We start from the raw sequence: 10,359 nt of genomic DNA on the forward strand, positions 1-10,359 counted from the left end.
GACCGGAGGCCTTGCCTTTATTAAGTGAATTAAGCTGCTTTGCTACACAGAGGATATCTACTTCTATGTTTCTCATGTTGGCAGTTGTTCTTGTTTGGAATTCAGGAATGTTTACTTCGTCTTCTTTGGTGAAGGAGTTTCGGAAAACCGTCTTTAATAACTCTGCTTTAGTGGCACTGTCATCAGTGACTTCACCGTTGTTATCGCGCAGTGAAGGTATTGATTGCGTCTTGCCACTGGTGTGCTTTATGTATGACCAGAATCTCTTTGGATTTTCTGCCAGATTCCGAGATTGAGTTTCGTTGTGGAAATTATTAAAAACATTTCTTATTGAAGTATGTGCTATATTTCGAACATCTGTAAAACAATGCTAGTCTTGGGGATTTTGCGTTCTTTTAAATTTGGCATGCTTTTTTCGCTGCTTCTGCAACAACTATCTGACTCGTTTTCTGTACCATGGGGACCAGTACCATTAATTATTAGTTTATGTGATATATATCTCTCAATTGCTGTCGATACTATCTCTTTGATATCATTCCACAACTTTTGTACGCTTACATGATCAGATGGGAAGGAGTGGAGACTGTCTCTTAAAAAGACGTTATGAACATTTTATCAGCTTTTTTAAATAGAAGTACTTTGCGTTTCTTTTTGATGGTTGTGGGTGTTGCGGCATTCAGCCTAGCAGCAACTGCCTTGTGGTTACTAATCCCTGTATTCGTTATGATATTCCCTATTTGTCCAGGGTTACTTGTTGCTAAGTGGTAAAGTTGCTTTCGCAACCATTTACGCTTCGAGTGGGCTCATGAACTAATTGTTCAAAAGAATTTTCTGAGAAAGCATTCGGTACAATCTCGTTTTATGCGTGCCGCCGGCTTTAAACGTTTATTTTTTCCAGCATATCGAGGGTAGATTGAAGTCACCACCAACTATAATTGTATGAGTGGGGTACCTATTTGAAATGAGATTAGAGTTTTCTTTGAACTGGTCAGCAACAATATCTTTTGAGTCGGGAGGTCGGTAAAACGATCCAATTAATAGATTAGTGCGATTGTCAGATACGAGGGTAATCCCAAAACTAAGGTCTCCTATTTTTTATAAGCACATAGACCTGTTTATTTCTACAATTGTTTACATCAGTTTACAGCTTGAACATTTAGCTATTTTTCAATATAATCACCATTTCTGTCGATGCATTTTTGTAGACGCTGTGGCAGTTTTTGTATACCCATGTCATACCAACTCGCCGCCATGCTGTTCAGAAAGTTATGAACCACTTCTTTCACCTCGTCGTTGGAGCTGAATCGCTTTCCAGACAAATGTTCTTTTAACCTAGGGAACAGGCGATAGTCACTGGGAACCAAGTCAGGACTATACAGGGTGTTACAAAAAGGCACGGCCAAACTTTCAGGAAACATTCCTCACACACAAAGAAAGAAAATGTTATGTGGACATGTGTCCGGAAACGCTTACTTTCCATGTTAGAGAACATTTTATGACTTCTCTTCAAATCACATTAATCATGGAATGGAAACACACAGCAACAGAACGTACCAGCGTGACTTCAAACACTTCGTTACAGGAAATGTTCGAATGTCCTCCGTTAGCGAGGATACACGCATCCACCATCCGTCGCATGGAATCCCTGATGCGCTGATGCAGCCCTGGAGAATGGCGTATTGTATCACAGCCGTCCACAATACGAGCACGAAGAGTCTCTACATTTGGTACCGGGGTTGCGTAGACAAGAGCTTTCAAATGACCCCATAAATGAAAGTCAAGAGGGTTGAGGTCAGGAGAGCGTGGAGGCCATGGAATTGGTCCGCCTCTACCAATCCATCGGTCACCGAATCTGTTGTTGAACAGCGTACGAACACTTCGACTGAAATGTGCAGGAGCTCCATCGTGCATGAACCACATGTTGTGTCGTACTTGTAAAGGCATATGTTCTAGCAGCACAAGTAGAGTATCCCGTATGAAATCATGATAACGTGCTCCATTGAGCGTAGGTGGAAGAACATGGGGCCCAATGAAGACATCACCAACGATGCCTGCACAAACGTTCACAGAAAATCCGTGTTGATTGCACAGTTGCGCGCGGATTCTCGTCAGTCCACATATATTGATTGTGAAAATTTACAATTTGATCACGTTGGAATGAAGCCTCATCCGTAAAGAGAACATTTGCACTGAAATGAGGATTGACACATTGTTGGATGAACCATTCGCAGAAGTGTACCCGTGGAGGCCAATCAGCTGCTGATAGAGCCTGCACACGCTGTACATGGTACGGAAACAACCGGTTCTCCCGTAGCACTCTCCATACAGTGACGTGGTCAACGTTACCTTGTACAGCAGTAACTTCACTGACGCTGATATTAGGGTTATCGTCAACTGCACGATGAACTGCCTCGTCCATTGCAGGTGTTCTCGTCGTTCTAGGTCTTCCCCAGTCGCGAGTCATAGGCTGGAATGTTCCGTGCGCCCTAAGACGCTGATCAATTGCTTCGAACGTCTTCCTGTCGGGACACCTTCGTTCTGGAAATCTGTGTCGATACAAACGTACCGCGCCACGGCTTTTGCTCCGTGCTAATCCATACATCAAATGGGCATCTACCAACTCCGCTTTTGTAAACATTGCACTGACTGCAAAACCACGTTCGTGATAAACACTAACCCGTTGATGCTACGTACTGATGTGCTTGATGCTAGTACTGTAGAGCAATGAGTCGCATGTCAACGCAAGCACCGAAGTCAACATTATCTTCCTTCAATTGGGCCAACTGGCGGTGAATCGAGGAAGTACAGTACATACTGACGAAACTAAAATGAGCTCTATCGTGGAAATTAATCGTTTCAGGACACATGTCCACATAACATCTTTTCTTTATATGTCTGTGAGGAATGTTTCCTGAAAGTTTGGCCGTACCTTTTTGTAACACCCTGTATAGGGTGGGTGGGTGATTATGTTCCACTGAAACTGGTGCAAGTGGGCAACGGTTTGCCGAGCGATGTGTGGGCGAACGTTGTTATGGAGAATGTGTACGCCCTTGCTCAACATTCCTCTTCTCCGGTTCTGAATTCCCCGTTTGAGTTTTTTCGGAACCTCACAGTACCTGTCAGCGTTAATTGTGATTCCAGCGATTCAGCTCCGACTACGAGGTGATAGAAGAGGTTCATTACTTTCCGAACAGCATGGCGGCGAGCTGGTATGACATGGGCACACAAAAACTGCCACAGCGTCTACAAGAATGCATCGACTGAAATGGTGATTATGTCGAAAAAGCTAAATGTTCAAGCCGTAAACTGATGTAAACCATTGAAGAAATAAACAGGTCTAAGTACTTATAAAAAAATAGGAGACCTTACTTTTGGGATTACCCTCGTATATCCTCTACCCATACTCTTTCGCGGGAACTATCTACTTCAATTTCACTACAAGATAAACTATTTCTGACAGCAATAAATACTCCACCACCGACTGTATTTAATCTATCATTTCTGAACACTGTTAGATTGTTCGAAAAAAATTTGGCTGATCTTATTCCCAGCTTTAGCCAGCTGTCCGTACCTATAACTATTTCTATTAGGGGTTGGAGCTCTGGTTCTTTCCCAACACAGCTACGACAATTTACAATTACTATACCGATCATTTCTACAACTATCTTACTGTGTTTTACCTGCCCTCTTTTAGACGGACGCCCTTTCTGTGGTTTCCTGAGAACTGCTCAGTCCCTTTCTCACAGCCCCCGCTACCCGCGTAGCCGCTTCCTGACCTATTAAGCGGAATCCGGAAACCAACCACCCGACGGCGCTAGTCAATTAATCTGCAGCCTACACGGTCACAGACCCGCCTGAGCCCTGTGATTCAGACCCTCCACTCGGCTCTGCACCATAGGACCACAGTCGGTTCTGTCGACGATGCTGCAGATGGCGAACTCTGCATTGATCTCGCAAGCAAGACTGGCAGTCCCTACCATTTCTGCTAACCACCCAAAACCAGAGAGAATCTTTCGATCCAAAGCGACGCACGTCATTGGTACCGACATGGTACCTACAGTTGGCTGTACCCTGTACTCTTCATGGCATACGGAAGCACAGTTTCCACATCCGGAATCAGTCCCCACAGTATGCACACGGAGTGCACACTGGCTTCCTTCACCTCTTTGACAGCCATGTTCCTAAGGGGCCCATTACGCGCCTAGCGTTGGAACTCCCAACTACCAGCAGATTCACTGTGAATGCCCAGACCTTGTGGACCAAGAAGCTTCCTCTGGAACAGGTTGGACGACTGCATCCGGCTCAGAGACTTCGCCAGCCACAGATAACGCCTGAAACCTGTTCGTCAGATAAACCAGGGAGGCCCTACGATCGGCCCCTTGGAAAGTCTTTCGCTGCCTGCTAGACTTTGGAATGATCTCCCACTCGACCACAGGAGAGGGATCAAGCTTAGTGCAGGCAGTACCCAGGGTGGCCACAGCAGTGGACCGATCGGGGGACACACACGTGGGACGTGCTCGATGTCCCTGGCATACCCGTGTCCAGCCCCCACAGTGATGCCCTCGGCAGCAGCTTCAAGCTGTGTGACGGAAGCCAACACAGCCTGGAGGTGTGACCGAAGGGTCAGCAACTCAGCTCGCATATGTACACAGCAATCACAGTTACTATCCATGTCTGAAGTAGCTCCTGTTCGAAGCTTGTAAAAATATGTAATAAACGAACAGTGTACTCGTCTTATTAGCACCAGAAACTTGCAGTGCTTTCTTGCTGATGGTCTAACCGACACTGAGCTGTTCTAACCAAAACAAACAGAAGCCTGTACGATATTAGAGTCGATACAAGGGTCGATAACAACGGCAGTACTCTACACTACACTGTTATTAAAATAAAAAGTTGTGCCTAGTAAGAACTCAAACACGCAAGAAATTACAAAAATAAACCAGTACCTAAACAGATAACTGAAAATAAGTCGCTCCTGTTTGAAGCTCATAAAAATATGTAATAAACGAACAGTGTACTCGTCTTTTTAGCAGTAGGAACTCGTGGTTCACTCTCACTGATGGTCTAACCGGATTGATTGAAAACACCAAAAAAAGCGACGTTAATATCTGTCCACTGTAATGGACAGGTGCACCATAAGGCGAATTCCAAAGTGATAGTCATGGAGATGTAGTCAGATGAGTGCATTCGGTCATTGAGACCGTGAGTTAATTGTATTGCACAAATCTCACAGGAAGGCAAACGCTATTGAGAAATGAACTAAAAAACTTATTTTGTCATTTCAGGTTGATATGCCCCAATTATCATAAGGCTACAATTTGATTAATGATTTGACTAAAAATGCACTTTGTAACGTATTGTTTTTATTCACTTGAAGCTACTTTACAACTTACAGTGTTACTTCATGCACATCATTTTATAACGACCAGAACATCGTATTTGGTGGATCTAGGTAGATCGAGGTCCACCACCGAAGCTGAGGCAGTAGTGGAGCAGTGGGTGGGTGCCTGGTAGACGACCGAAGAGACGTCATAGAAACAGCATTGTAAAACCATTCACTTATTATTTAGCACTACAATAGTCATTTAGTCCACGGGAAGCAGTACACGAGGAAGGCGCTGTGATCAGCACGCAACCCACAGCCGCGGGCAGGCATCGGCGTTGTGCAAGGCCGCTGACTCAGTGAGATGAGCACCCAGCGTCAGCCACACTTCATAGTCGCACCTAAACAGCATCGGACTGAGGACCGAGGTGGTGGACCCGTTGTACGAAGTGCGGCTTACAACAGCATAGTCTGACCACATCAGAGGTAGACACCGAGGTGTTAACAGATACAAGTGATGACCATTGAACGGCTGCACGTTCCTGGGCAACAACCAGAGGCCTCCAGGGTGGAAGGCCGACAACATTGACAAAGGGCTCCTCTGTGGCCCGCCGGTTAGAGAGCGCTTAAGTCCGCAGCATTGGGGCACCAACCGCAAAGGCTGCAGCTCTCAGTGGCAAGTCTAGTCGAGCTATGTAGACTCGTGGATTGACGTAGGTCCCTTTGCAGGATTGGTGGCCAGCAGACAGTGATACTGTTGACTAAAAATGGAGAGTATTTGTTTGGTATTAGCCCATTCTCGTTTTGCTATGGTGTATGTGAAACCTGTTGATTCTATACGACCGGCGCGGAAGTCGCGGAAGACGCAGAACTTTTTGTCCAGGGTCACCAATATGAGATTCTGGATACGGATCGTAATATACGTAATAAAAAGTTCCCAAGATTCCTATATACACGTATATTTTATCATAAAGACTGATACATATGGACACTGCATGAAGTACAAAGGCAGACTGAATTAAACATGGTGGCTCGTCAGAGCAGTTAATGTGACAAAGATTGTAATTTGTGTGGTCGATGTGACCTATCGACGTCACAAACTTAATGTTGTCGACATTCTGGAGGTCTTTGTCAGGTATCTGAATCTGAACAGTTTGCTCACTTTTTTCACATTATAGAAATTTAGTGCCATTGTCTTACTTGCATTTATTACCAATTTGTTGTGACTGAACCAGTTTTCAATATTGTTCAGTATCTCTGTTGTAGAGTTTGAAGCATTTCCATTTCTTTCACTCACTAGTACACTTGTATCATCAGCAAACTGGATGCTGTTCTCGCAGAATTTGTTTAGGTTGTTCACATATAACTGAGGGCAATGGCCTTGCAATGGACAAGGCAATTCTTCGTGCAGTTGACGATAACCCTAATGTCAGCGTCAGAGAAGCTGCTGCTGTACAAGGTAACGTTGACCACGTCACTCTATAGAGAGTGCTACGGGAGAACCAGTTGTTTCCGTACCATGTACAGCGCGTGCAGGCACTATCAGCAGCTGATTGGCCTCCACGGGTACACTTCTGCGAATGGTTCATCCAACAATGTGTCAATCCTCATTTCAGTGCAAATGTTCTCTTTACGGATGAGGCTTCATTCCAACGTGATCAAATTGTAAATTTTCACAATCAACATGTGTGGGCTGACTAGAATCCGCACGCAATTGTGCAATCACGTCATCAACACAGATCTTCTGTGAACGTTTGGACACGCATTGTTGATGATGTCTTGATTGGGCCCCACGTTCTTGCACCTAAGCTCAATGGAGCACGTTATTATGATTTCATACGGGATACTCTACTTGTGTTGCTAGAACATGTGCCTTTACAAGTACGACACAACATGTGGTTCATGCACGATGGAGCTCCTGCACATTTCAGTCGAAGTGTTCGTATGCTTCTCAACAACAGATTCGGTGACCGATGGATTGGTTCCCGTGAGATCACCGAAGTTAAGCGCTGTCGGGTGTGGTCGGCACTTGGATGGGTGACCTCCAGGCTGCCAAGTGGCTGTTGCCATTTTTCGGGGTGCACTCAGCCTCGTGATGCCAATTGAGGAGCTACTCGACCGATTAGTAGCGGCTTCGGTCAAGAATACCATCATAACGACTGGGAGAGCGGTGTGCTGACCCCACGCCCCTCCTATACGCATCCTCCTCTGAGGATGACACGGCGGTCGGATGGTCCCGATAGGCCACTCGTGTCCTGACGACGGAGTGCTTATCTGTTTTCATCGTGTAAACCACAATATGTTCATGGCTTGGGTGTAAAGAAACTAGACCATTCAGGCCTCGGTGTCTCTCCCTTTCTGCTGCACGATGTTATTTATGCTTCTGGCCTTTCTGCTTGGCAACAACTTGGACTTCGTCAGCAGTACTTGCTGCATCAGAAGGCAAGTCTGGCTTAACTCTGTTCAGCACTCTGACTTGGCCTGCTTTCCTGGCTTCTTGCGTTAACTGAGGAAGGAGTCGTAATTTTTATCCAACCTGGTCAAGTAAACGGCGAACACGTTTCCTTCCTTCAGAAAGTCCGGCCTCCAGATTTATGGCCAAGTTTCCTCTGCAAAGACATAACATCTATAAGTTGTTAGTTATCTACAGAATACTTGTTTTCCTCTTTACATTAGCTCAGCTTAAACCACACGGTTCATTGGCTTATTCTTAATTTTGAATACAGTTTTCTAGGTTTAGTTCACTGGATTGCCTTGCCTTTCTACAGGACAAGATACCACTGATTCATCACTTAGAGACTAGAACAGTAACATTATTAAATTCTCCGATCTCTATAAATTCCTCAGCAAGCATTTCACAGTTAAAAAGAACTATCTCAATTCTCCCGTACTTTCCTCACTTAGCCTCGTCTACGGAGGTCGTATCCTATTAATTGTTAGTAGACTAATACTTAGATGCTGCAGTTTACCCACTCAACTTCTGTTGTTTCCGCTCATAGGCAGTAACCTATAGAGCCGTCAGGTAATAAACTAGTAAAATAAAATTACCAAATCTCTTGCTTCTCAGCAAATTCCTTCAACAAATCATTTTAGCAGCAAGCGGTTTCACCTGTTTTTTGTGCTTGCCGTTTTGATACATCATATGGAACTTTGTCCTTGAAAGAGAAGGTACTGCTGCGTGTATCCAGGATACAAATTCTTAAAATTCTGCTTACACAAAAACTACATACTGTACCATCAATCTTAACCCTTTCGTGACCGAACTGATGCAAATTTCGGAAATTACTGTAAAAATTGGTTTCCTCCTATTGGAATGGATGCTGAGTAAGGACACGTTTCTAAATTTCGATTGTTGTGTATAGTTTTATAATGGTTCCCAACATGTATTCCACCTCGAGTCCATTGGGACATGTGCGTCCCACCCAGAATAATATTTTTACTAGGGATTAGGATCTGTAAAAGGAAGAAAGTAAATACTGTTATTATGTCAAACAAATTTATTTATTCGCAGCTTAACATTTTCATGAGATTTTGCAAAACATGGCTGAAAACAGAGGTACTTTACTGTAGCTACATACGAAATTAGTCCGTATCTCTTACTTCCGTGTACTGCAACGCCTGCATTGTCTCAGTGTGCTCCTTGCCGGAAAAAGGTTTCCAGCTTGCAGCAAACTGGCAAGCTAATGAGCCAGTTACAGTTTTGTCAACTGCTCATCACCCGGAAGACATAAGATTCGTCACAAGCAAAAATAGAGGTGGTGCAGCCTCAGACATATGCTGCCCTGCATCTGTAGCAGTTTACGCAGCTGTAATGGGAGCTGTAGACCAGTTCGAACAGCGGAGAGAAAAACATGCTATTGGAAGTAAGTCACTCAAATGGTGGCATTGTCACACTTATTTTCTTTTATACTTTTCAGTAGTAAACATTTTCATCATGTGGAACTCTAATAATGAAGGAAAATGTGACCAACTTTCTTTCCTCCTTGCTATTGTAAGGCAGCTTTCAATTGAGAGAGATATAAAGAGAAGGGAAGGCAAAAATCCATCACAAAAAAATGGGTGTTTGTAGAGTTTTCCGTTCCATATCAAGTCATGGAAAATAAAATAAGATTACAGCACCGAAAAAAGTACATTCTAAGACAACAAAACAACTCTTTACTGAGCACTCCGTTTTGAGGCCACGACTGGCCTACCGAGACCATCCGACCGCCGTGTCATCCTCAGTGGAGGATGCGGATAGGAGGGTGGCGGGTTTAGCACACCGCTCTCCCGGTCGTTATGGTGGTATTCTTGACCGAAGCCGCTACTATTCGGTCGAGTAGCTCCTCAGTTGGCATCACAAGGCTGAGTGCACCCCGAAAAATGGCAACGGCGCATGGCGGCCTGGATGGTCACCCATCCAAGTGCCGACCACGCCCGACAGCGCTTAACTTCGGTGATCTCACGGGAATCGGTGTATCCACTGCGGCAAGGCCGTTACCAACAAAACAACAAACCACGAAGGAATTATCGGAGTGGGAAGGAAATAGCTAGATGTGATGTACATGTACAGACAAACAGATGATTACAATTTTCGAAACATTAGATGAATTATTCAAAAGAAAGAGTTCACTAATTGAGCAAGTCAGTAACGTGTTGGTCCACTTCTGGCACTTATGCAAGCAGTTATTCGGATTGACGCTGATGTTGTGTTGACGTTGTTGATGTCCACGTGAGGAATTCTATCTATCTGGCGTGTTAGATCGTCAAAATCCCGAACTGGTCGGAGGGCCTCGCCCGTAATGCTAAAAACTTTCCCAATTGGGGAGAGATGTGGTGTCTTTGCCGGCCGAGGTAGGGTTTGGCAAATACGGGGATAAGCAGTAGAAACTCTCGCAGAGTGATGGCGGCCACTATCTTGCTGAAATATAAGCCCAGGATGGCTTGCCATGAAGGGCAACAAAACGGGGCATAGAATATCGTCGACATACTGCTTGCTGCAAGGATGCCGTGAATGAAAACCAAAAGGGTCCTGCTATGAAAAGAAATGATATCCC

At 44.7% G+C, this 10,359-nt stretch overlaps 1 pseudogene; it reads right to left on the reverse strand.

Moving 5' to 3' along the window:
* Window positions 1-9,686: 9,686 nt before the first annotated feature.
* Window positions 9,687-9,804, reverse strand: LOC126102458 (5S ribosomal RNA; annotated as a pseudogene).
* Window positions 9,805-10,359: the final 555 nt, after the last annotated feature.

Source organism: Schistocerca cancellata, chromosome 9 (genome assembly GCF_023864275.1).
Source record: "Schistocerca cancellata isolate TAMUIC-IGC-003103 chromosome 9, iqSchCanc2.1, whole genome shotgun sequence".
NCBI lineage: Eukaryota > Metazoa > Arthropoda > Insecta > Orthoptera > Acrididae > Schistocerca > Schistocerca cancellata.